Source organism: Leptodactylus fuscus, chromosome 6 (assembly GCF_031893055.1).
Source record: "Leptodactylus fuscus isolate aLepFus1 chromosome 6, aLepFus1.hap2, whole genome shotgun sequence".
Taxonomy (NCBI): Eukaryota; Metazoa; Chordata; class Amphibia; order Anura; family Leptodactylidae; genus Leptodactylus; species Leptodactylus fuscus.
In genome coordinates, this window is record NC_134270.1 from 18865707 (window position 1) to 18893706 (window position 28000).

General features: G+C 40.5%; 1 protein-coding gene and 1 pseudogene across 1 annotated transcript in view; both read right to left on the reverse strand.

Moving 5' to 3' along the window:
* The window catches only part of LOC142210358 (uncharacterized), a 65013-nt gene that overhangs the window by 26828 nt on the left and 10185 nt on the right, over positions 1 to 28000 (reverse strand). The gene's annotated exons all lie outside the window — the stretch shown is intronic.
* LOC142209936 (uncharacterized) lies at positions 782 to 27999 on the reverse strand (annotated as a pseudogene).

A 28000-nucleotide genomic window follows, 5' to 3' on the forward strand; every position in this document is an offset into this window, starting at 1 on the left:
GTACAAGGTCTTTTTCTGCCATTTTGATTCAAGGTGTGCTGTTTCTTAAATAAAAAGAACTTTTGAATTGGGAGCTGAAAAATGCAGCATGGCAAGTTCCTGAAAACTTTCGGCATTGATCCAGAGGAAGGCAAAAGTTGGCATTGAATGTCAAATACACTGTGAATGAAAAGTTCCTTCCCAACAAATAAATCAAATTTTAGTTACCATTTAATATAATTAGATTTTTTTGTATTTTCCAATTTTCTTAAATACAAAGCTTAAGTACAATGAGTTATGAAAAACATTCTCAAAATCATTTTAGTGAGTCACAGCATTCCAAAGTTAATATCACATAATGTGTCACACACGATTTAAAAATGTAATGGGGCTGTGTCCCTTAGGCTGCCTTCACACGGAGTAACGCCGGGCTTGTAAAAATCCTCATTCACAGCCGTACACGCGAGCGCTGCGGAAGGCTCCTGAACACTTCCCATTCACTTCAATGGGAGCGCTCGTAATGCCCATTGAAGTGAATGGGAAGTGTTCGCGAGCCTTCCGCAGCACTCGCGTGTACGGCTGTGAATGAGGATTTTTACAAGCCCGGCGTTACTCCGTGTGAATGTAGCCTAAAGGGTTCCCTACCTAGAGACAAATTTTGTGAAAGATTTCCCACATTCTGGATAAGAACATATTTTTCCATTCTTCTTTGAAGTGAGATTATGGCTGACTTGTTAAAATGCTTTCCAAATACAGTGAAGCAAAAGTTCTGTATGTGAAATTTTTGATGGTCAACAAGATCTTAAGTAAAAGATTTTTCCAATTCAGAATATGAGGATGGTTTCAAACCTGTGTAGATTGTTTCATGCTTGGCAAGAGTCAATTTAGTATTAAATTATTTCCCACTTTCTGAACATGAATATGGCTTCTCCCCTGTATGAATTCTCTGGTGTGTAATAAGTTCTGCATTCCGATTAAAGGATTTCCCACACTGTGAGCATGGAAATGGCCTCTGCCCTGTGTGACTTCTTTCATGTTTGACAAGAGAAAATTTCTCTTTAAAACATTTCCCACATTGTGAACATGAATATGGCTTCTCTCCTGTGTGACTTCTCTGATGCATTACAAGAATTGATTTCCGAGCAAAACCTTTTCCACATTCTGAACATGAAAATGGCCTTTCCCCTGTGTGACTTCTCTGATGTATAACAAGAGCCGGTTTATGGTTAAAACATTTCCCACATTCTGAACATGAAAATAGCTTCTCCCCTGTGTGAATTCTTTCATGTTTGACTAGATAAAGTTTTTCATTAAAACATTTCCCACATTCTGAACATGAAAAAGGCTTCTCCCCTGTGTGAGTCCTCTGATGTATAACAAGAACTGATTTCCGCGTAAAACATTTTCCACAATGAGAACATGAATATGGCTTCTCTCCTGTGTGACATCTCTCATGTCTAACAAGATCCGATTTCTGGTTAAAGCATTTCCCACATTCTGAACATGGAAATAGCTTCTCCCCTGTGTGACTTCTTTCATGACTAACAAGATAAAATTTCTCTTTAAAACATTTCCCACATTCTGAACATGAAAATGGTTTACCCCGTGTATGAACAGTCTGATGTTTAACAAGATTTGATTTCCGAGCAAAACATTTTCCACATTGTGAACATGAAAATGGCTTCTCTCCTGTGTGAATTCTCTCATGTCTAACAAGGTCTGCTTTCGAAGTAAAAGATTTCCCACATTCTGAACATGAATGTAGTTTCTTCCCTGTGTGAATTCTCTGCTGTTGAACGTTCCTTCTGTGGCATTTATTTTGCTTCTCAATCTGTGATGAATCAGAAGGTAGGACCTGTTTAGAAGGATCAGTTGATAGATCTTTGCTGTGAAGGGCTGAGGGTATATCTGAGATAATGGCATGTTCTTCATATGTATCTTGTGTGATACCGCCATCATGTGCTTTATAATCTGAAAATATGAGATGTCCCTCTGAGCTCCTAGTACAGGTATCTGCCAAGAAGAAAATAGATTATCCTTTGAATAATATATGTTTTGGTACCGTGTTAGCCAGTGGTTATAAAATATAAAAAACAAAAAAACTTTGCAAGTCTTCAGTAGGTGATACCTTTTTTAATGGCTAACTCATAATGATGACAGAATATAACGTTTTGAAGCTGCCTCTGAGCTTCTTCTTCAGATATAACTAAAAACACTCTGTAGAGGCTGCATATTTATGACTGGACACAGGGCTAGAATTACAGGAGGGAGAGGGGAAGAGGCTTATTACTATATACTTATAACAACAAACAATCAATTGCCAGATCCCTGGTTCTTATCTTAATGGCTGTCTTAATGATTTGTATAAAAAGACATAAACCCAAGTGAGATGTTCATCCCATTGTCCAATGTCTGGAATAGGGTCATGGCCTTGTACTCATAAATCAGTCGCTGTTTCCTTGATTTAAAGTTCCCTTTTAAGATCAAGATTTTCATGTCATTGATGATGTTGTGATCTTCCTGGCAGAAGTGTTTTGGCACGGGAAGAGGACAGAAGAGGTGCAAGACCTGCCCGCACATACTGACCACTGACAGGATAGAGATCCCAAACTCTAACAGGGAATATAAAATCCCAGGTGTGTTCACCTGTAACACACCTAATGTAGTGTATTTGATCATTTGCACCAAATGTTCCACTGAAAATCTGTATGTTGGAGAGACCGCACAGAAACTCAGAATGAGAATTAATTCACATCGCCATACAATCAAACAACAGAGAACTGATCTTCACGTGCCAAAACACTTCTGCCAGGAAGATCACAACATCATCAATGACATGAAAATCTTGATCTTAAAAGGGAACTTTAAATCAAGGAAACAGCGACTGATTTATGAGTACAAGGCCATGACCCTATTCCAGACATTGGACAATGGGATGAACATCTCACGTGGGTTTATGTCTTTTTATACAAATCATTAAGACAGCCATTAAGATAAGAACCAGGGATCTGGCAATTGATTGTTTGTTGTTATAAGTATATAGTAATAAGCCTCTTCCCCCCTCCCTCCTGTAATTCTAGCCCTGTGTCCAGTCATAAATATGCAGCCTCTACAGAGTGTTTTTAGTTATATCTGAAGAAGAAGCTCAGAGGAAGCTTCGAAACGTTATATTCTGTCATCATTATGAGTTAGCCATTAAAAAAGGTATCACCTACTGAAGACTTGCAAAGTTTTTTTGTTTTTTTATATTGAATAATATAATGATATGTTTAAGCATGAAATGATGCTCTATTCAGAAGGGTGGACAGGTCTCCCTTTCTCATGATCAAAGATGTTCTCTTATTGGATGGAACTGGAGGAAACACATACAGGGACTAAATTCATTCTTTCCATACAGATAATGAGAGGCCGTGTGTATTTAGTCATGTCTATTACCTGCTGATGTGAGGGGCTGCTGAGCCTCCATCATCACCTCCTTGTACACATCTTTGTGTCCTTCTAAATACTCCCACTCCTCCATGGAGAAATAGACAGTGACATCCTGACACCTTATAGGAACCTGACAACACAATGATACAGTCATCACCAGATCCCTTCATAGCGCTCCTGTATAATGTCCCAGCATTCCCAGCAGTGTCACCTCTCCAGTCAGCAGCTCAATGATCTGGTTGGTGAGTTCTAGAATCTTCTGTCCATTGATCTCCTCATGTATCAGGGAGTGAGGTGGAGGCCCCGGGATTGGACTCAGGGTTTTCCCCCATCCTTCAGACACAGGAGCCTGACAGCGCCCACTAGAGGTCTTCTTCACTACTGTGTAATCCTGTTTATGGAGAGACACATTAATAAATATCACTCCATCCATTCCCAGAGTCCCTCACCTCTCCAGTCATATCATCTGTTATTACTATAGATAAGAATGATGTAATGTGACATCATCAGAATCTCTCACCTCTCCAGTAAGCTGGTGCAGGATCTCTAGGGTGAGATGTAATATACATTCAGCCATCTTCTCTCTTTTTCTTCCTTCATCAATTCTTAGCTGGTTAAAATTTTGTTATATAGTAGATATCTATTGTAAAAAAAAAAAATCCTATATTGCAGGAACCTAAATGGAAAGAAGATCAATTTAAAATCATACAAATGTATATAAAAAAAATTACCGTACAATTACTGGAGAAAAAAAACAAACAGATTTTCTTAGGCCAATATGGTAAACTAGTCTTTATACAGTTAATAAATCTGGTGGTGGTCACTTTTATACAGCTCACCACTCCATAATCCTTCCCAGAAATATATTTTTTATATTTCTACTATATCTAGCTGTTACTTCCTGTTTTTTGTTTTTCCAGAAAGATGCTTGCTCTCCCCTATTGCTGTTAACTATGGGTACACCCTTAAAGTCAAATTTTCTTAAATCCTCTGAATGCATATTCAGCCTTTGCTAGAAGATGGGCATCATCCTGAAGATTATGAATCTTGCTGTGAAGAAAGTTTTAATGCTGTTTTGAAGAAGATTTGTCACAAGGATGGAGAAGCCCAATGACATACTGTATCAGTAATTTGTTCATCCAATTCCGTTCTGCCATTCCAAAAACCTTTTTGGTGTTGAAGCAAAGTTGAGTCTTCTAGCCAATTGGTGGACTCTTTATAGTCATGCTTGGGGGAAGATTCCCTATAAAAGCATTTTTTTCATGCACCTATCGGGTTCTTCACCCAGACCTCAGTTGTAACTGTTATAGCTATATGTCCATGCAATGTGATACGGGAAGTGGGCATTGACTTTGTCCAAAGGCTATCTATCGAGTGAATCTATCGTGTCTGACAATCGACATCCATAGAAGCCGCGGTTAAACCCCTGTGAGAACTCTGTTTTACCGTGAAACTGCTGCTCTCATTCAGAGACTTTAGAGCCAAACTGAAATGCTGTTGTTGATGTTGTTGATTCTTGGTGCAACTGATGTCAACAACTAGTGAATGAACAACTTCTACCTCAACAAAGTGCTGGAGACATGTAGCAAAGTTGGGTGTCCTTTCTTTGACCACGTCTTTTCAACAACAGTTATCTTCTTTCCTTGAGTAGGTTGGTGAAACAAGGAACAGAGGGCCTCACACTGCATAGTGAATGTCTCTAACCCACCCTAATAGCATACATCTTGCCCCTGGCAAGTAGCTTCCTTAGAGTTGTGCACAGTGGCTAGTGCAACCCGATGAGGTGGGACAAGCTCATATGACGGTAAGGAGTTAAAAAAAGCAACCGCTTTATAATTATTTTCCCAAATGTGCTGAAACAATGGACCGGTGTGGCGATAAAGCGGACACATCTAAGGGAAGGAGAAATCTCTGAGCCAACAAATATTAGTACCAGCACCGCCATCCTGGTGTGAATACTGACCAAGAGGCCATCCCAGGTCTGGAGTGATCGTAGTGAAGGGGTTAATGCTAAATATGGCCCAATAATCCTGTCAGATAGTAACGGTAACTATACAAATATATATATATAGTGAGAGAGTGAAGGGTGTAGTCTGGGAAGTCAGGTATATTCCAGCCAGGCACCTAAAGGATGTATGGTGAGACCCACACCAGGGAGGTCAGCTGACTAATCAAGGCCTGATAATAGTCTGTATGTGAAGGCTAGGAGTGTGGCACCACACTGACAGAGCTGACCTGTCCAGATCGGACCTCCAAAGCAGGTACCGTGCCACCCGTTGGTGTTGCCAAGGTGGGAGACTGGTAGCCAGCCTCCTGTATAGTCAGGGAAAAGTTTCCTTACGTTTAAGTTAGTTTCTCAGCCGAGAAGGGTTTTGTTTTGTTTATTCTGTGCCTCTGCAAAGGCAGTGTATGCGTTACATGCGAATAAAGCCTGAACTCGTGTGCAACCCAGTGTCTGTGTCCCTGTTTCCTGCATTGCTACCGAGCATCTACCTGAGCGATTCCCCACAATATATATATACTGTATATATATATATATATATATATATATATATATATATATATACACACACACATACCTCCACCTGCCCAGCTGTACACTATGTATATGGAAGAGGAGGAATCCTACTGTGTGGGAGGAGTCAGGCTCCAGGCTTTACTGCTGGAGGAGCTAAAGGACCTGTGATGATGTTATGACCATGTGCTCAGTCACATGTGTGGGCGGAGTCAGGTTCCAGGTTTTGGCTCTTTCTTGCTTCTACGACAACGTCCTCACGAGCCGGTAGACATGTGTCAGACAGCCGGTTAAGGTTACCATGGACCCTGGCCTGTATGAATATTGTAGGCCGCCACCAGTCTAAAATGTTTTGATACTTTCTGTCTGGATAAAGCACCAGAATCAGAGCTACTGCATAGACACTAATAATAATGTACAATACAATACAATACAAACAATAGGAGTGAGGGTCCTGCTCACAAGAGCTTACAATCTATGAGGAGATAGGGGGACACAGGAGGTCAGAGGGCTTGTTTGGTACAATGGTCCAGCCATCTAATAATAAATAAGGTCGTATAACTGAAGCTGTATGAGCCGTCACAGCCGCTATCTGTGAGTATACAGATACTAAGTGTATGGAGTGCAGGGAAACTTCTAGATGGAGGAGTCAAGATCTGAGGAGTACAGGAGGAAGGATAGAAGAGGATGAAAGATGTTAGTGTGAGGAGGTGAAGAACAATGTGATCAGGTCATGTGATAAGCTGCCTAAACAGATGTGATTTTAGTGCATTTCTGGAGCTACTGTAGCTGGGTTTTAACCCCAGGGCCCGTTCACACAGTGTAAACGTACGTGTATTTTGGAAAAATACACATGTAAAATAAACACGTCAAAATACTCATGTGAAATGTCATTGCAGTCAATGGGAGCCTTATTTTTACATGTGTATTTTTTACACGTGTATTTTGCCAAAATACACGCGCATTTACTCCATGTGAACGGGCCCTCAAAGTCACATTAAAATTGCAAAAACTGTCCTGAAATTTTCACTTTTTTTATTGTAAATTTTGAATTTATGGCTCCAGTAAATCTTCCTGGCACATAACTCCGGCGCCTTATGTATATTTTAACCTTTTAGTGATCGAACACATTTTGGCTTTAAACTAGTACCATTTTATCGCCCCCTTACATTTTATGCCTATGTAGCTTTACAAGACCTTGTATTTTGGGGTACATAAGACCTTTAATAATTTTTAGTACTTTTTGCATTTGAGAAGTGAGATCAACAGAAAACTTTATTTCTGGCCTCTGAATTTTAAGGTTTATGGCATTTATCATGTGAAATAAATAACGTTATAATTTTATTTTAGGGCTTACTACAGATGGGGTGATAACAATTGTCTGTTTTTTATTTTATTTTTTTCATTAACAGGGGGATTTATTTTAACCTTTTTTAGCTGCTGTGGTCTGTAGTGACTGCAGCATAAAAGAGGTTAAATGGCAAGTATGCTTCTGATAATGGGGGGGGGGGTGATATAATGAAGAAAAATCCATGGTACCCCCTCCCCTTGGGTTATCTGAAGAGACAGGAGAATAATAAGGGTGCATTCACACTGAGTAAACGCTAGCTTATTCTGAACGTAAAACACGTTCAGAATAAGCGGCGTCTAAAGCAGCTCCATTCATTTCTATGGGAGCGGGGATACGAGCGCTCCCCATAGAAATGAATGGGCTGCTTCTTTCACTCCGAGCAGTCCCATTGAAGTGAATGGGGAGTGCCGGCGTATACGGCAAGCTCTGCTCATGCCGGAGCGTACACGCCGGCACTCCCCATTCACTTCAATGGGACTGCACGGAGTGAAAGAAGCAGCCCATTCATTTCTATGGGGAGCGCTCGTATCCCCGCTCCCATAGAAATGAATGGAGCTGCTTTAGACGCCGCTTATTCTGAACGTGTTTTACGTTCAGAATAAGCTAGCGTTTACTCAGTGTGAATGCACCCTAAAAGCTGCATGCTCCCCTACAAACTAGTTAAACCGAAAGTGCGAATATACTTTGCTTTAACCAGTAACGTTTCTAAATGTTTGGGGGCTATTTGCTTTAAAACAAGGCCAACATTGCAGCTCTAGCCCCCATGGCTACGGAGTCTGAACTGTTTAAAGTTAGTGTCTCTGAACGTTCTGTAGTCGGGATGATCAGTAATACACTTAGCTCAAGCCCGAAGTCCTGCTCATTCAATTGTAAGGATGTTAATCAGGTTGTCCGGGGTAAAGCATTCTAGAGTACTGGTGCAGCTCGAGAAAAGTCTTGGAGTCAGGAGTGGGATGTTTAGATAACAGGAGAGTTATAATAAGACAGACAGAAATGGAGATATCAGTGTTAGGTCGGTTAGTAGAAGAAGGGAACACAAGAAATTCTGTTTTTTAAAGATTTAATTTGAGATAAAGAGAAGACCTGATGTTAGAGATAGCAGAGAGACAGTCACTGGTGTTCTGTGGTAGTGCAGGGGTGATGTCAGAGGAGGAGGTATATATCTTGGTGTCCTCAGTATAAAGATGGTACTGAAAGCCAAATCTGCTGACAGTTTGTCCAATTGGGGCTGTGTAGAGAGTGAAAAGGAGGGGGACTAGGACTGGCCCTTGAGGAACCTCAATAGAAAGGGTAAGAGGAGAAGAAATAGCACCAGCAAATGACACACTAAATGAATGAACGGAAAGATAAGAAGAAAAGCATGAGAGTGTGGTGTCCTTGAGGTCAATAGAGTGGAGCAGAGTGTGGAGGAGTTGGTGGTCTACAGTGTCAAATGCTGCTGAGAGATCCAGAAGAAGTGAGTAGTTCTCTTAAGATTGAGCTGTCAGGTGATCATTGAAGACCATTTCGGTGGAGTACAGTGCACGAAAAACAGATTCTAAGAAGTCCAAAAGAGAGATAATGGACGAGGAAAAAATGGGCCAAGCGATCCAGTTTAGAGAGGAAGAGGAAGTTAGAGTTGGGTCGGCAGTTGGAAGCATAGGATGGGTCAATGGAGGGTTTTTTCGGTAATGGGTTTATGACAGTATGCTTGAAAGAAGGTTAACATTCCAGAAAAAAGGTTACAAATTTATCAAGGTAAGTAATAACATCCACCAACCAAGACTGGAAGAGGTGTGATGGGATAGGGTTTTAAGTGCAAGTAGTAGGGCGAGAAGAAGAAAGGATCTTGTAGAGATTAATATTATTATGAATAGATAAAAACGGAGAATTCTGGAAAAAATATAACAGAAATCCAACAGAAAGGTCTTTTCATTTTTTCTTGGGTATTGGGTAATGTCATATTTTTTGACTGATTTTATTTACCATCCGTTAAAAAAGATGGATTTGTGAATACACCCATAGGTGTACATTGTTCTGAAACCGGCCATCAACCAACATTTACAGGTAAAAAATCTCAGTCCCTCAATGGAAATGTACACTTTGAAGCAAAAGGGTAACAATGTTCTGAACTTGTGACTTTCAGGCTCCATATCTCACCATCCGCTACAGCTTCGAAAATGAGACTACAATCATTTTAGACACTCATCTCATACATAAATTTGACAACTACTTAGCATATGAGTTATACAGATTCTTGTCAAGTAACTGCATTGTTACTGTTTTGCTCCTGGTGGTGGAAAAATCTTTTTCTTCTTGTACACTACAAATTACAGCTTGTTCTCATATTCCCTAATAGTTCAGGGTGTTAGTAGGTTGATTCCCAAGCAGAAGGTCACTGGTTCAAATTGAGGATCTGCGATGAAGATTTCCCAAGTATATAGAAAAAGCATCATCCCGTTCATTGATCGCGGTCTCTCATCCAAGAAAACTGCCAAACTGCATCATGTGAGTGCCATGACAGTTAGATGAATATGAATTGAAGTCTGTCCATCCATTCAAAAGCCAAGAGGTGGACGTCCAGGAAAAATATCGGAGTCAACAAGTCGGCTCATTATAAGTCTATCAGTCTTGTTGTGTCAAACATGGCAGTGGTGGTGGCTCATATGTTTTGTTATAGTGAGATCACAGATCTCCATGCAAGTGTGTATGACGTAATTTACATAAGTCTGGAATGGTGGCCCGAAAAAAGGTGAAGAAGCCTCGACTTCAATACTGTCATAAGCATTGGCTCGAGTTTGCAAAAAAGTACAAAAAGTGGACAGTAGAAGACTGGAAATGGGTGATTCGGAGTGATGAGATGAAAGTCAATAGACTGGGTTTTGCTTGGTGCAAATGGATCTGAAAGAAGCAGGGGAAAAGTGGGATAATGGATTGAGAAAGTAAAGGAACTGTCAAGTTTGGTGGAGGAAGCCTGATGATATGAGTTTTTTTCTCAGCCAAAGGTTTTAGATAATTAACCAAGATCGATGGTGGTCTCAGTGTTGAGCTACATGTGAGTATCCTACAAGATGAATTACTTCATACACTTGAGTACTATGGGTATGAAAAGGACAACATAGTATTTCAGCAGGACAACCCAAAGCATACGTTGAGATTAACAAAGAAATGGTTCAATGACAATGAAGTAGAAGTGCTGGATTGGCTACCACAGTCCCCACTCCTCAACCCAATTGAGGACTTGTGAGTAGAGTTGAAAAGCTGTTTTCCTACCGAAGAGAGTCAACCAGTATGCACCAACATTAGGAATGTGTAGATGAGACTTGGGATCAGAGTTTGGTGAGGTATATAATTTTTTTCACCTTCCCCGGCCTAGGATAAAAGAAAAAAGATTATCCTGGACAATCTCTTAAAGATCTTACATCTGCCATTTTATTATGGTGGATATTAGGAAGGGGTAAAAATTGTTGGTGGAAGTAAAGGGAGGGATTTACTAATATATATGAGATTTTAGACACACATTCCACTTTTTAATAATTGGAATTTCATAGGCATAAATAATTAGGAAAGTAACAAGGAAGTTTGAAAAAAAAAGCAATTGGAGCAAATACCTTACTCGTGCAAAATAAAGGGTGTACAAGGTATGATACACTTTCCCCAATGACTTTTTACCTTTTGTGAGTTTTTGAAGGTCAACGAGATTTGATATTTGGGAAGTAAGGTGGCTGAATGGTTAGCATTGTTGCCTTGCAGTGCTAGGGTCCTGGATTTGAATCCAACCATCTGATTGGAGTTCACATGTTCTTCCTGTATTTGAAGGGGTTTCCTTCCACATGCCAAAAATATACTGATAGGTAAATTGAGTTCCTGTAAAAATAACTGACCCTTGTGGGTGTTGGGGACGAGGGCCTGTACAACAGCCACTAAGTCCCCTTCTCCACAACGCTCCCTGCGTTTTGAGTCCTATGTGTAAGAAAAGTGCATTGCAAATCATTGTCATCAAAACATTTTCAAATATTGTAAGCGTAAAATGTTTCACCAGTGTGACTTATCTGATGTCTATCAAGATATAATTTTTTATAAAAACATTTTTCAATATTTGAACATGAAAATGTCTTCTCTCCAGAGCAAAATCTTTCATTTTTAGCAATTTCTTTTTCAATTATTTCCCACTTTCTGAACTTGAATATGGCTTCTCTCCTGTGTGAATTCTCTGATGTATAATAAGTTCTACTTTTCGGTTAAAAGATTTCCCACATTCTGAACATGGGAATGGCTTCAACCCTGTGTGACTTCTTTCATGTTTGACAAGAGAATATTTCTGTCTGAAAGCTTTCCCACATTCTGAACATGAAAATGGATTCTCTCCTGTGTGACTTCTCTGATGTAGAACAAGAATTGATTTTCGAGCAAAACATTTTCCACATTCTGAACATGAAAAGGGCTTCTCCCCTGTGTGAATTCTCTGATGAAGAACAAGAACTGATTTCCGGTTAAAAGATTTCCCACATTCTGAACATGGAAATAGCTTCTCCTCCATGTGACTTCTTTCATGACTGACAAGATAACGTTGCTCATTAAAACATTTCCCACATTCTGAACATGAATATGGCATCTCTCCTGTGTGAATTCTCTGATGTTTAACAAGACTGGATTTATGGCTGAAACACTTCTCACATTCTGAACATGGAAATTGCTTCTCCTCTGTGTGACTTTTTTCATGACATTCAAGATAAAATTTCACCTTAAAACATTTACCACATTGTGAACATGAAAATGGTTTATCCTGTCTATGAACACTCTGATGGGTAATAAGATTGGCTTTGCGAGCAAAACATTTTCCACATTGCGAACACGAAAATGGCTTTTCCCCTGTGTGAATTCTCTCATGTCTAACAAGGTCTGCTTTTGAAGTGAAACAATTCCCACATTCTGAACATGAATATGACTTCTTCCCTATGTGACGTCTTTGATGTACAACACTTCTACAGGTTTTTTTTTTCTTCTCATTCTGTGACAGATCAGAAGATTGGACACATATAGAAGGATCAGATGATAGATCTTTGCTGTGAAGGGCTGAGGATACATCTGGGATAATGACATGTTCTTCATATGTATCTTGTGTGATACCACCATCATCTGCTTCATAATCTGAAGATATGAGATGTTCCTCTGTGGTCCTGGTACAGTCATCTGCCAAGAATAAAGTTCATCAACTATATTGATAGTTTATAACATTTTTGTTATGAATAGTATGAATACAATGGGTTAATTTATTTATACTCTCTCACCTTCTGCTAAGGCTGCAAACTGTGAATAAATCTCAGCACAGTCCACACACCACAGAAAGTATGAATGATTGAGGAGTATGCATGTTTAGCTAATCAGGCTTTTCAGAAGGAGGAATGTTGACCCCCTTTCTCATGATCGAATAAATTCTCTTATTGGATGCCAGTGGAGGAAACACATACAGGGACTGAATTCATTCTTTCCATACAGATAATGAGAGGCCGTGTGTATTTAGTCATGGCTATTACCTGCTGATGTGAGGGGCTGCTGATCCTCCATCATCACCTCCTTGTACACATCTTTGTGTCCTTCTAAATACTCCCACTCCTCCATGGAGAAATAGACAGTGACATCCTGACACCTTATAGGAACCTGACAACACAATGATACAGTCATCACCAGATCCCTTCATAGCACTCCTGTATAATGTCCCAGCATTCCCAGCAGTGTCACCTCTCCAGTCAGCAGCTCAATCATCTTGTTGGTGAGTTCTAGGATCTTCTGTCCATTGATCTCCTCATGTATCAGGGAGTGAGGTGGAGGCCCCCGGATTGGGCTCAGGGTTCTCCCCCATCCTTCAGACACAGGAACCTGACAGCGCCCACTAGAGGTCTTCTTCACTACTGTGTAATTCTGTTTATGGAGAGACACATTAATAAATATCACTCCATCCATTCCCAGAGTCCCTCACCTCTCCAGTCATATCATCTGTTATTAATATAGATAAGAATGATGTAATGTGACATCATCAGAATCTCTCACCTCTCCAGTAAGCTGGTGCAGGATATCCAGGGTGAGACTTAATATACTTTCTGCCATCTTGTCTCTATCACTTCCTTTTTCCATTCTTGACAGGTTAGTCAGGAAATGTTTGTTATATTGTAGATATCTGCTGGAAGAATCCTATATTGTAGGAACCTGAATGGATAGAAGAAAAACTAATATAAAAGCAAGAAAAAAAAATACTGGCGAAAACCCCCCAGCATAGATTATCTTGAAGCTATTAAACAATATTGGGAAAGAGCCATTATACAGACTATAAAACTCATATGTAGTTACTTGTATACATCTCACCGTACATACTTCTAGAATTGTATCACATTTTGTCACTTTACAACCACAATCTTAAATGTATTTTATTGAGATTTTTATTGATAAACATACCACCTAGTCCAAACCAGATCAGGACATGGCCAACTATACTGATATGGCAGATGCAATGCATGAGAGTCTTTGCACCTATACATTAGAGAACTTGATGTATTGTTATTCCAATCAGTTACATACATATGTGTATAAATATATATGTATACATTGTATATATCTCTTCGAGGAGGTGCAATGGGAGGATCCTGGGAAGGATGGCCTGGTAAAGCTCAGACACTCCCACAACCAGCAAGTGCTGCCCAAGCCTGAACATATGATGAATGGTAAAACGGGTCAAAATGTACATAAAGGTCCTTAGTTGTTTGTTCATTTCTAGAGATGAGCGAGTAGTACTCGATCGAGTAGGTATTCGATCGAATACTACGGTATTCGAAATACTCGTACTCGATCGAGTACCACTCGCTGTTCGAATGTAAAAGTTCGATGCAGAACCAGCATTGATTGGCTGAATGCTATACAGTCGGCCAATCAATGCTGGTTCTTCTCCTACCTTTAGAAGTCTTCTCTGTGCAGCTTCCCCGCGGCGTCTTCCGGCTCTTCATTCACTCTGTCAGGCATTGGGCCTGGGCAGAGCCGAATGCGCATGTCTGCTTGTAGTGCGGGCATGCGCGGTTGGGTCTGCCCAGGCCCGATGCCTGGTAGAGTGAATTCAGAGCCGGAAGACGCCGCGGGGACGCTGCACGGAGAAGACTTCTCGGAGGATACAGCCCGACCCTCACTCGTGGACTTGGTAAGTATAATTTGATTGAACGTTGCCTACCCCTGAAACGAGCATTTTCCCCCCCATAGACTATAATAGGGTTCGATATTCGATTCGAGTAGTCGAATATTGAGGGGTTGCTCGAAATGAATATCGAACCTCGAACATTTTACTGTTCGCTCATCTCTTTTCATTTCCTGACGGTGACTACACACACTCTCACATATATACATATATATATACCCACACATATACAAATATATATATGTACACAAACACATACCTCCTCCTGTACAGCTGTATACAGTATATACCTAGGAGATGAGGAATAATACTGGGGGTAGGACCTGTGAAGATGTCATAGTCATGTGATCTGTCATGTGTGGGAGGAGTCAGGCTTCAGGATGTGCTGCTGGAGGAGCTAAAGGGCCTGTGATGATGTCATGACCATGTGATCAATCACATGTGTGGGAGGAGTCAGGGTTCAGCATGTTCAACATTATATATTAGGGTTGGGGGGATATCGTCACTCCATAGGGAGAGACCACCATTTAGGTGTGTGGAGACTTATTAAGCCATGAGCGCTCCACTGTGCAAAGGAACATGGGAAGAATATGCAAATCTGACTTCCATGATGTAATTAGGAAGTCAGTGCCTCAGTCATGCACACCAGTAGAGGGCGCTCACTGCGGATGTGCAAGTCTATCTTCTATTATGTTATTAGGAAGACAGAGTCTCAGTCAAGCAATCCAATAAAGGGCGCTCCCTTTAACATCATGCCGACCTTCTCAGAGGCCTTTGTTTGCAATGATGTTGAGAGACTACCTGGTAAAATCCCAACATCATTTGGATTGCTTGACTGAGGCTCTGTCTTCCTAATTTCATCATGGAAGATAGACTTGCACATCCTCAGTGGGCGCCCTCTATTGGTGTGCATGACTGAGGCACTGACTTCCTAATTACATCATGGAAGTCAGATTTGCATATTCTTCCCATATTATATATTATACAGTTAGCTCTCTCACGTAGAGTTGGCAGCCATGTTGTCTCCGTGCCCCCTGCAAGCTCAGGGTTATCCCTTTAATACCCGGTAAATGTGAGGCACCGGTGATGTGCAGTGTATTTAGCTGTCACACAGGGCAGCACTTAGAATTCTCCTCCGCACCTCACACCTTACATCCATCTTCAGGACCAAGCTAGACATAAAGAAGCGGTGTAACCACTTAGGCCTGGCCACTGTGCCCCTTCTTCACGCCTGCTCGCCCTGTTCACCCCTGCTGGCTACAAAGGATCTGAGTAGAAGAAGATGGAGGACCACATGGCTCCAGCCTCCTCGCCTCTCTTTTAGCCAGTAGTAAACCCCATCATCAGGAGTCATTACCAGGAAGGGCTGAGCTTCATTATAATAATGCCGTGTATACAGTATTGTGCAAAAGTTTTAGGCAGGCTGGGAAAAATTGTGCACGAGAAGCATGCTTTTGAAAATGGAAGGCATAATGGTTTATTCATAATCCAAAGTGGTAAAGTAGTTTGAAGGGTTAAACATATTAATTTTACTGTGCTGAACATTGTCTTATTTTACGCAATTCACTCTGCAAATGTTGTGATCAATATCTGCCGGCTATTTGTGTTTTCTATTGCTGCTCATAGTGAAATGTGAGGCGTAGAGCTTTTGCCTAGGTTGGGTATTATACATGTAAGCACAATGTAGTTAATGTATGTCACCTACAGTATTGCAATGCTACTTGGACAAAGTATCAGTCCCAGTGGATTGTTAATTGTAACAAGCTGTTATACAATCATGGTCATAAATGTTGGCACCGTCGAAATGTTTCTAGGAAATTATTTCTCCCAGAAAACTATTGTAGTTACACATTTTGTTCCTTTGTATGATTTGGAACGACACAAAAAACAGATTTCACATAATTTCACACAAAACTCCAAAATCAGTTGGTCACAATTACCTTTTCAAAATTGTGGGTAAATAACTTTGTTTCAAGCCTGGGATGTTCCTGTGGCAAGTAACAGGTGTGGGCAATATAAAAATCACACCTGAAACCAGATAAAAAGAGAGACATTGACTCTATATTTGCATTGTGTGTGCCATACTAAGCATGGAGAACAGAAAGAGGAGAAGAGAATTGTCTGAGGACTTGAGAACCAAAATTTTGGAAAAATATCAACAACCTCAAGTCCATCTCTAGAGATCTTGATGTTCCTTTGTCCACAGTGCACAACATAATCAAGAAGTTTAAAAGCCATGACACTGTAACTAATCTTCCTGGACGTGGACGGAAGAGAAACATTGATGAAAGGATAGTTAGGATTATGGATAAGCAGAACCTATTAGGTGCCAAAGAAATTCAAGCTGTCCTGCAGGTTAAGGGTGGATCAGTGTCAGCGCCAACTATCTGTCAGGTGATCCAGGTGGACCCTGCTGCTGACACAGAGACATAAAAAGCTAGACTGTAGTTTACAGCCAAAATGTAAGCAAAATCATTCTGGGTAAACATCTTGTGGACCAAGAGAAAGCTTTTTTTGGAAAAGCAAATCATTCCGTTTACTGAAAACATCTCATCCTGGGAGATTTCATGCACATGCTATTAGTCGTGTATCTGTCTGTCTTTGTTCGGCCGAACTGTCCCTTTTCCAAAATGTACGTACGTAAGAGTTAAAAGCTCACAGAAAATAAGGTGAGATGACAGTTTGGGTTCCCAATGAAATTCTACCATAAGTGAATGAAGAAAAGAGAAAAGTAAATCCCATCAAAATTTGGTATGACCTTTGCACTGTGGAAGAGAAGTCCTGGAGGTGATGGTATGGCCTCCAAGGATATAGCCCTGATTTCAACATCATTCTGTTTGTCCTGGATGACATGAAGAGGCAGAAAGTTTGGACAAGCCTACATGCATAGAAGATCTATGCTTAGTCCTCCAAGATGGTGAGAACAACCTCCCTGTCGAGTTCCTTTTTTAAAAGACTGTCTGCAAGTGTATTGAGAAGAACTGATAGAAGACAAAGGGCAAAGGTCATGCCACACCACGTAATGATGGGATTTACATTTCTCTTTTCTTCATTCACTTCATTTTGTTTAATTAAAAAAAATAAGTTAACCCATAAAATAAATACCATATATTCTTGAGTATAAGCCGACCCGAATATAAGCCGAGGCCCCTAATTTTACCACAAAGAACTGGGAAAGTTTATTGACTCGAGTATAAACCTGGGGGGTGGGGGATCCACCATTGCAGATAAAAAGTCTGGTCATGTGCATTGCAGCTTAGTAACTCCATGTGCCTCATAGTAATAGCAGTTAACCCCATCATGTCCCTCACATTAACCCCCTGTGTGCTTCACATAAGCGTTACTGATATGTAGGATATATGGAGGTAATAAGTAGGTATCTTCATAATTAAGGTCCTTTATTAGTACCCTCATGTGTCTCACATATTAGTAACCCTTATATGAGGCACACAGGGGTTAATATGAGGGACATGATGGGGGTTAACTGCTATTAATGTGAGGCACGTGGAGGTACTGAAACTAAATTAATAACCCCAAATGCCTGACATTACTAGGACTAGTAACTCCAGCAGGTACCTGTGTTTTACTTTCACTTTACTGTAGCTTCATCTCCTTGATACGACAGACATCTTCTATAAGACACAATGAATCCTTCACATAATGGCCACTGAGTTATCTGCAGATGTTACATTCTAGTGGCTACAGGACCTTTGATGACATCACAGTCGCGTGACCTACATGACAAGCCAATCACAGAGCAGTAGCACTTTGTTTAATTTATGCAGGTCCTTGCATGTCTCTGTGCTCCGTGGACACTGACTCGAGTATAAGCCGAGGGGGGATTTTTCAGCATAAAAACTATGCTGAAAAAGTCGGCTTATACTCGAGTATATACGGTATATATTTAAAGTACAAGCAAAGTATATAACACATATTTAACTGTGTAAAATCACAACACAAAGCCAGGTGTAAAAAAATTAAAAAGTCCCAAAGATAGCAACTTCCTATCCCAGGCAACGTCTATGCCTAGCAATACTGTATATTGCCTAAAGTCTCACGTTGTCATATGCAAGTCTTCTGAGGTGGATACCTGTAAATGTAGCAGAGATGATGACGTTTTGGGGTCTTGTGCCGCATATGGGCATAGCGAAGAAGCCAAAAACTAAACACCCATCAATTGGACCACACTCTGAACCTAGACCACCAATGTCAGCTGTTCATAACCCCTGCCGCCTGACCATTTCCTTATGACAGCAGTCAGGAGAAACACTCATCTCCTCACCGGTGTCCCATAAACCCTCATACCATAATGGCAGCAGGGACAATTTCTGATCCTTGTTGACACTATTGAAAGGTTTCAGCGTTTAGTGTTTTTCCTCGGCTCTTCTTGAGCAAGGGGTCCACTGGAGATTGTCTTGGGTTGCGCTACAGTGTTGGTGCTGCTGCTGATTTTGGTGTGACCTCCCCTGTACACTCCCCTCCTGTTAGAGCGTACATTCACGACTGTTTATTCTGCATACTATGGTGCTTTCCAGTTCTATGCACATATTTTGTATGCTTTTTTGTACCTCTGTATTAATTTTTTTAAATAAAAAAAGTTTGTACCAAAATTTTTACTCCCTGTGTGAGTTTTCTCTCCAAGTATTTGTTTTATTACAAGTTTTAAAGTTTTACGGAAACAAAAAGGAAAAAACACATACATTGAATCAAGCCATAGCAATGCAGCACAGCCAAAAACACAAAGTGATAAAGTGACTGAAGGTTACTCTGAGTATCCAGATACATTAGCACAATGCTAGTCTGAGTACAATATGTGTCCCATAGGGACCATGTGTCCGTCAAATACTCCATAGCAGGTAGATCCGTCATCCTAGAGTATAGATCCCCGGTGACAGCAAGGCCAACAAGTTCCAGGAAATCGCAATAAGGGAGCCTGCACACGGAGTTTACGCTCACTCATTCTGAATGTAAAACTCGTTCAGAGTGAGCGGCGTAAAAAACACATCCCATTGACTTGAATGGGTTCTGTCTTACGCGCGCTACCCATTGAGGGGAGGCAGCATAGGTCACATTTTTGAGTAAAAAATTTGCGACATTTTAAGCATAGAAATGGCTTCTCTCCTGTGTGACTTCTCTGATGTCTAACAAAATCCGATTTTCTGTTAGGACATTTTCACATTCTAACAGGGCTGTGGAGTTGGAGTCAGAGTCGTAACCAATTTTGGGTGGAGTCAGAATTGGAAAAAGGTTACCGACTCCAAAGTAGAAGAAATAATTAGTTTTAATTATATCATGCAATTTTTAAAATTGTATGATTAATTATATTCATGAAATGAAGGGTCAGATTAGATGCAGGAGTATGAAATAGGCCCTTAGGTGGTCTGTCCTACTGACTCCACAACCATGCTTTCTGAATATGAAAATGGTTTCTCCTCTGTGTGAATTTTCTGATGTGTAATAAGAACTGCTTGGCGGTTAAAAGATTTTCCACATTCTGAACATGGAAAAGGCTTCAACTCCGTGTGACTTCTTTCATGTTTGACAAGAGAATATTTCTCTCTAAAAGATTTCCCACATTCGGAACATGAAAATGGTTTCTCCCCTGTGTGAGTTCTCTCATGTTTGACAAGAGAATATTTCTCTCTAAAACATTTCCCACATTGTGAACATGAATATGGCTTCTCTCCTGTGTGACTTCTCTGATGCATGACTAGAATTGATTTCCGAGCAAAACATTTCCCACATTCTAAACATGAAAATGGCCTCTCCCCTGTGTGAATTCTCTGGTGTACAAGAAGAATTGATTTCCGGTTAAAAAATTTACCACATTCTGAGCATGGAAATAGCTTCTCTCCTGTATGACCTCTTTCATGACTGACTAGATTACCTTTCTCAGTAAAACATTTACCACAATGTGAGCATGAAAATGGCTTCTCCCCTGTGTGACTTCTTTCATGTTTCACAACATCTGATTTCCGGATAAAACATTTCCCACATTCTGAACACGTATAAGGTTTCTCTCCTGTGTGAATTCTCTGATGTAAAACAAGCTCTGATTTCTGTTTAAAAAATTTCTCACATTCTGAACAAGGATATTGCTTCTCCCCTGTGTGAATTCTTTCATGACTGGCTAGATTAAATTTCACCTTAAAACATTTCCCACATTGTGAACATGAATATGGTTTATCTCGTGTGTGAACACTCTGATGTGTAACAAGATTTGCTTTCCGAGCAAAACATTTTCCACATTCTGAACATGAGTATGGCTTCTCTCCCGTGTGAATTCTCTCATGTCTAACAAGATCTGCTTTCGAAGTAAAGCAATTCCCACATTCTAAACATGAATATGACTTCTTCCCTGTGTGAATTCCCTGTAGTTGAACACTCCTTTTGTGGATTTTATTTTTCTTCACAGTCTGTGACGGATCAGAAGATCGGACCTGTATAGATGGATCAGATGATGGATCTTTGCGGTGAAGCGCTGAGGGTATATCTGGGATAATGACATGTTCTTCATAAGTATCTTGTATGATACCACCATCATCTGCTTTATAATCTGAATATATGAGATGTTCCTCTGAACTCCTGGTACAGTCATCTGCCGAGAAGAATAATGATTACTATAGTATAATGATATTGTATAACATTTCTGTCTCCCAGCAAATAATTTAGTTGTGATTACGAGTTCATTTATTTCCACTCCCTCATTTTTGTGCTCACCTTCCACTCATGCTAAAAACTGTCACAGACCACCAGCTATAAAATTGCAGTGGCCATAAGTACCAAACATGCACTCACTGATGCCCCGCAGCCAAACTGTTAAATAAACTTTAAAGGGAACCTATCACCCAAGTCCAGTTCTTTGTGTTAGTTAATAAGCATCACTCTTCTTATTCCATTGTAGCTGGAATTTTTTCTCTAACCTCTCCAAAGCATTTGATGCACTTAATTTTGTTGCCTGATAAGCTCTCTATTTCTAAGTGGTCAGTGTCAGACAGGAGCAGGCAAGCAGTTGTGATTCTGAGCTCTCTGACACTGTACGATCACATGAAGACCGGGTCTTTCCTTTTTTGCCTGACACCACACACATGACTGTAGAGTGCCAAAAATATCTGCACAATTGCTCAGGAATGGTGGGGGTAGAGAAAATAAAATTCCAACTGTGCTGGACTCAGTAGAGCACAGAGTATTGTGAAGTAGGAGTGTTAGTGGCTGCCGTACAAGCGCTTATCCTCAACACCTACAAGGGTCAGTTCTTGGTATGGGGAAACCATTTACCTATCAGTATATTTTTGACATGTGGCAAGAAACCACACTACCCAGAGAAAACCCACGCAAACATGGGGAGAACATACAAACTCCATGCAGATGTTGCCCTTGGTCGGATTCGAACCAAGGACCCCAAGTGCTTCCTTCACTGGAGCACCATAATTAACACAAAGATCCAGCAATGGTAGGAAACTGAAGAGACAGTAGAAAAGGACAAAGAATATAATAACTACTTAAAGGTAAACTCCTAAAATTAGATCCTAGTAGGCCGTCCTGGAGGACATTCTGTCCTCATATGTCTTTCAACTGCTTTAACAAATATCTAGTAAAATGTAGAAAGATGCTTTGGGAGAACCCAGCTATAACAACTGGGGAGGACGGGTCCCTATATTTCACTTGTAGATCCAGGCCCCAAACCGTGGTGCTGCTTTGATAGAGCTTAGAGATGAGCGAGTAGTATTCGATCGAATACCTCCCCGCCATAGGTATTTGTGTAAGCGGCCGAACACCAAGGGGTTAAGCGTATCGTGTCTCCACAGGAAAGAGAAAAACTTGCTGATTGTTGAGGGTCCTAATGGTTGGATCTCCACCAGTCAATAAAATGGAGGTCATGTTCTCTTTGTCTTCATGGCACAACGGGTCAAGTATGTACACTGTCTCTCCAGCCATTCTCTGTGGTCCTGCCGGAGATACTGTAGATCAGGGGTGCCCAATACGTTGATCGCGATCTACTGGTAGATCGCAAAGGACGTATGGGTCGATTGCGGGATGCAGGGATCCCCGGTGTCTGCTTTTTCACAGTGCAGGCTGAGAGTCATCTCCGGACACTGGCAGGCGGGGCTGCGGCAGCCCCAGCCTGCTAGTGTCCAGAGATAACTCTCAGCCTGCGCTGTGAAGAAGCAGACAGCGGGGATCCCTGGGCAGTCACAGAACATCTCCTGCTGTCACGATCCGCATACCTACAGGCCCGCCCCGGCCCTAGTAGATCTTTTGCCTTGGTCAGTTAATAAGTAGCTCACACGGTGAAAAAGTGTGAGCACCCCTGCTGTAGATGAATGCTGTACTGCCAGAAAGAATAACTAGTGCAGCAGTGTCCATCTCCAACCTGCCACTCCATTCAGAAGAGGGAATGGTAACACCTGTGTGATGTTATTTTTAGTGCATGCAACTGGAGGAAACACATACAGGGACTGAATTCATTCTTTCCATACAGATAATGAGAGGCCGTGTGTATTTAGTCATGTCTATTACCTGCTGATGTGAGGGGCTGCTGATCCTCCATCATCACCTCCTTGTACACATCTTTGTGTCCTTCTAAATACTCCCACTCCTCCATGGAGAAATAGACAGTGACATCCTGACACCTTATAGGAACCTGACAACACAATGATACAGTCATCACCAGATCCCTTCATAGCGCTCCTGTATAATGTCCCAGCATTCCCAGCAGTGTCACCTCTCCAGTCAGCAGCTCAATCATCTTGTTGGTGAGTTCTAGGATCTTCTGTCCATTGATCTCCTCATGTATCAGGGAGTGAGGTGGAGGCCCCGGGATTGGGCTCAGGGTTCTCCCCCATCCTTCAGATACAGGAGCCTGACAGCGCCCACTAGAGGTCTTCTTCACTACTGTGTAATCCTGTTTATGGAGAGACACATTAATAAATATCACTCCATCCATTCCCAGAGTCCCTCACCTCTCCAGTCATATCATCTGTTATTACTATAGATAAGAATGATGTCATGTGACATCATCAGAATCTCTCACCTCTCCAGTAAGCTGGTGCAGGATCTCCAGGGTGAGATGTAATATACTTTCACCCATCTTGTCTTTGTCCATTGTTGACGGGTCAAACAGGAAAATGTTGTTAAGAATGGTATATTGTAGGAACCTCTATGAATAGAAGCATTGTAAGATGATATTATTAATGTATGGAAAAAAAACAATTACTGGAGAAAAAAAGCAAATACATATTGTCTTGAAGCTATTGAACAATATAGGCAACTCAACCAATAAGACTGGTACAGGTTACTTATTATGTCAGTGGATGTGCGGTGAACATTTTGTAATATACTTTAGTAACCTATCTAACTTCCTTTTAATAAAAAACTGGTTGTAAAGTTCCAATTATCAATGATCTAATTAGGAGGCTCTGTCACTTCAAACGGCTGTATCTCTGGTTTTATATCACTTAGAAAAATAGTTCTTGTATCACATGAAATCTGAAATTCTCTAGTGAAAACACAGTCAGAAATTTGGATTAAATATGCAGCAGTTCATGCTGTCATATAAAAATCATGCAGATTGTGTTTTTAACTAGTGATATCTCATGTTATTTTATAGCTAGTATAAAAGCTAAGTATATTTATTCCTATTTCCTGACTGTGTTTTTAACTAGTGAATTTCAGCTTTCTTGTGATACCAGAACAATTTTTCTAGCTTGTATAAAACCAGAGATACAGCCATTTGAAGTGACCATCCCCTCTTAGAAAGTTAGGAAGGAAGTTAGATAGGTTAATAAATTATATTATAAAATGGTCACCACACACCTGTGACACAATAGCAAAAAAATAAATAAATAAATAAATAAATTATATATATATATATATATATATATATATATATATATATATATATATATATATACAGTTCTATGAAAAAGTTTGGGCACCCCTATTAATCTTAATCATTTTTAGTTCTAAATATTTTGGTCTTTGCAACAGCCATTTCAGTTTGATATATCTAATAACTGATGGACACAGTAATATTTCAGGATTGAAATGAGGTTTATTGTACTAACAGAAAATGTGCAATATGCATTAAACCAAAATTTGACCGGTGCAAAAGTATGGGCACCTCAACAGAAAAGTGACATTAATATTTAGTACATCCTCCTTTTGCAAAGATAACAGCCTCTAGTCGCTTCCTGTAGCTTTTAATCAGTTCCTGGATCCTGGATAAAGGTATTTTGGACAAACAATTCAAGTTCAGTTAAGTTAGATGGTCGCCGAGCATGGACAGCCCGCTTCAAATCATCCCACAGATGTTCAATGATATTCAGGTCTGGGGACTGGGATGGCCATTCCAGAACATTGTAATTGTTCCTCTGCATGAATGCCTGAGGATTTGGAGCGGTGTTTTGGATCATTGTCTTGCTGAAATATCCATCCCCGGCGTAACTTCAACTTCGTCACTGATTCTTGAACATTATTCTCAAGAATCTGCTGATACTGAGTGGAATCCATGCGACCCTCAACTTTAACAAGATTCCCGATGCCGGCATTGGCCACACAGCCCCAAAGCATGATGGAACCTCCACCAAATTTTACAGTGGGTAGCAAGTGTTTTTCTTGGAATGCTGTTTCTTTTTGGACGCCATGCATAACGCCTTTTTTTTATAACCAAACAACTCAATTTTTGTTTCCAAAATGAAGCTGCCTTGTCCAAATGTGCTTTTTCATACCTCAGGCAACTCTATTTGTGGCGTACGTGCAGAAACGGCTTCTTTCTCATCACTCTCCCATACAGCTTCTATTTGTGCAAAGTGCGCTGTATAGTTGACCGATGCACAGTGACACCATCTGCAGCAAGATGATGCTGCAGCTCTTTGGAGGTGGTCTGTGGATTGTCCTTGACTGTTCTCACCATTCTTCTTCTCTGCCTTTCTGATATTTTTCTTGGCCTGCCACTTCTGGGCTTAACAAGAACTGTCCCTGTGGTCTTCCATTTCCTTACTATGTTCCTCACAGTGGAAACTGACAGGTTAAATCTCTGAGACAACTTTTTGTATCCTTCCCCTGAACAACTATGTTGAACAATCTTTGTTTTCAGATCATTTGAGAGTTGTTTTGAGTAGCCCATGATGCCACTCTTCAGAGGAGATTCAAATAGGAGATCAACTTGCAATTGGCCACCTTAAATACCTTTTCTTATGATTGGATACATCTGGCTATGAAGTTCAAAGCTCACTGAGGTTACAAAACCAATTTTGTGCTTCAGTAAGTCAGTAAAAAGTAGTTAGGGGAATTCAAATCAATAAAATGATAAGGGTGCCCATACTTTTGTACCGGTCAAATTTTGGTTTAATGCATATTGCACATTTTCTGTTAGTACAATAAACCTCATTTCAATCCTGAAATATTACTGTGTCCATCAGTTATTAGATATATCAAACTGAAATGGCTGTTGCAAACACCAAAATATTTAGAACAAAAAATGATTAAGATTAATAGGGGTGCCCAAACTTTTTCATAGGACTGTATATATATATATATATATATATATATATATATATATATATATATACATTGCCCTCACCAACGCCACCCATTATAAAATTAGAAAATTCCATGCTCACTTGGGAAGCTCGGTCTCTGAACTTGGTCTGGATGGGTGCTCTTCTCTAATTTCTGTGACGATGATGCTACACAGAGGCAGTCTCTCTACATATGGATGCAGCATTAGGGAGGAGAAAGCAGCCTATGTAGAAAAAAGATTGATCAGGGCAGGTCACTGTGCCGTGAGGGCAGTAGATACAGCAGGCAGCGCAGTAGTGGTGGCAACTTGGATGGCATGAGCGGCAGTGATTTTGTCCAGCTACATTAGGGAGGGAGCCCACCTGTGCCACTTCAGTACTAGAGACAAAGTTGACACACACAACTATTGCAGCAGCGTGGCTGGATTCTTAATGTAGCAGGCAGTACTGGCAGATGTTCAGCAGTGCTGCCCTCTCAACAACTCAACAATCTGCTGCCTGAGGCAAGATACTCATCTCACCTCATGACAGATGTGGCCCTGTGTGTGGGTTACATAAGACTTTTTTATGACTTTTTATTCAGAGTGACAGAAAATTTGAGTATTTTTTTTTTTTTTATCCTAGTATTCATTGTACTGGGAGGAGATGAATGAACCAGTTCCGCCAAGTCCAAAATTCTTGGGGTTTGCCATCCATGAACTACTATTATATTCTGGATTCTCTTCAGGCCCCAGAGTATAATAATCGGAGGCCCAAGGGAGGTGTGGAAATATCATAAACACTGATGCTTGCCTTCCCTCACTCCTCCTGGGTTCCTTTGCGTTATCTGGTGTTCATTTGTGATGCTTTTCCATCATTTTATGGTCCCCCTGGTGACATCACAAGCCCCGGGACACCACTAAGTCCAGTAACAGAGGGTTGCTAAAGAGAATGTTACAGCTTTCAATTAAAAAGAAAGTTAGATAGGTTAATAAAGTATATTTAATATCCCTTGGGCCTCCATGTATTATACCCTGGGTTCTGTAGAGACTCCAGAAAATAATAAAAGTACTTTTGGTTGAGACCAAAGAAATATAACATATATGAACATAAAATGAATGTTGCAAGGTTTGTCTCTAGTACTGGATAAATAATTCTATATTATGATAGTTTGCGCATAACTAAATTAATTGATATATTTATTTATCCGATTTAATTCATATTTTAGATTTGATGTTAATTTTATTTTATTTTTTAATTAAACTTTTTTTTACATTTATTTAAAGTCCCTGGAGGGTGTTTGATCAAAGCATTGAAGCTCCCAGGGTCCAATGCAAAATCTGTAATAGGCCCCAGCCTATCTTGTGCCTTTTAGAATAGTGGTATATGTTATGTAGCAGAGGGCCCCCCCCAGGGTCCAGGTCCTAGTAGTGACTACTATCTTTGCACCCCCTATAGCTACGCCACTAGGTTTGAATTCCCATATGTCTATTTAAATTCTTCAGTAGTGCAGTCTATGGTCTATACACTATTACAGGCCTGGGAGCCTTGGAAAGGGTATTAGTTGCCATGACATAAGCCCATCCATATGTAATGCATGACATTATAATAATAATACATATTATTTATATGGTGCCAACATATTCCACAGCACTCATGGGGTTTAAGTACAGACAAGATGAGATATAACAGAGCAATAAACCAATTCACACAATGGGACTGAGGGCCCTGCTCACAAGAGCTTACAATCTAGGAGGTAGAGGGGCGATATAGGAGGTAGCATGTAAATCACACGTCAGTAAGGGGTTAATAGAGTGGCACATTTTGGGTCTGTTTCCGGAAGACAGCAGATGGTGTCATGAAGGCGGGAGAGATACTTCAAAATCTACTTATTATTACCAGCACCGTCCTCCTGGTATGAATACTGGCCAGGTCAGTGAAGGGGTTAATGACGATGACTATATATATATATATATATATATATATATATATATACACACATACCTGCACAGCTGTATACAACTCCTAGGCTAAAGGACCTGTGATGATGTCATGTGATCAGTCAC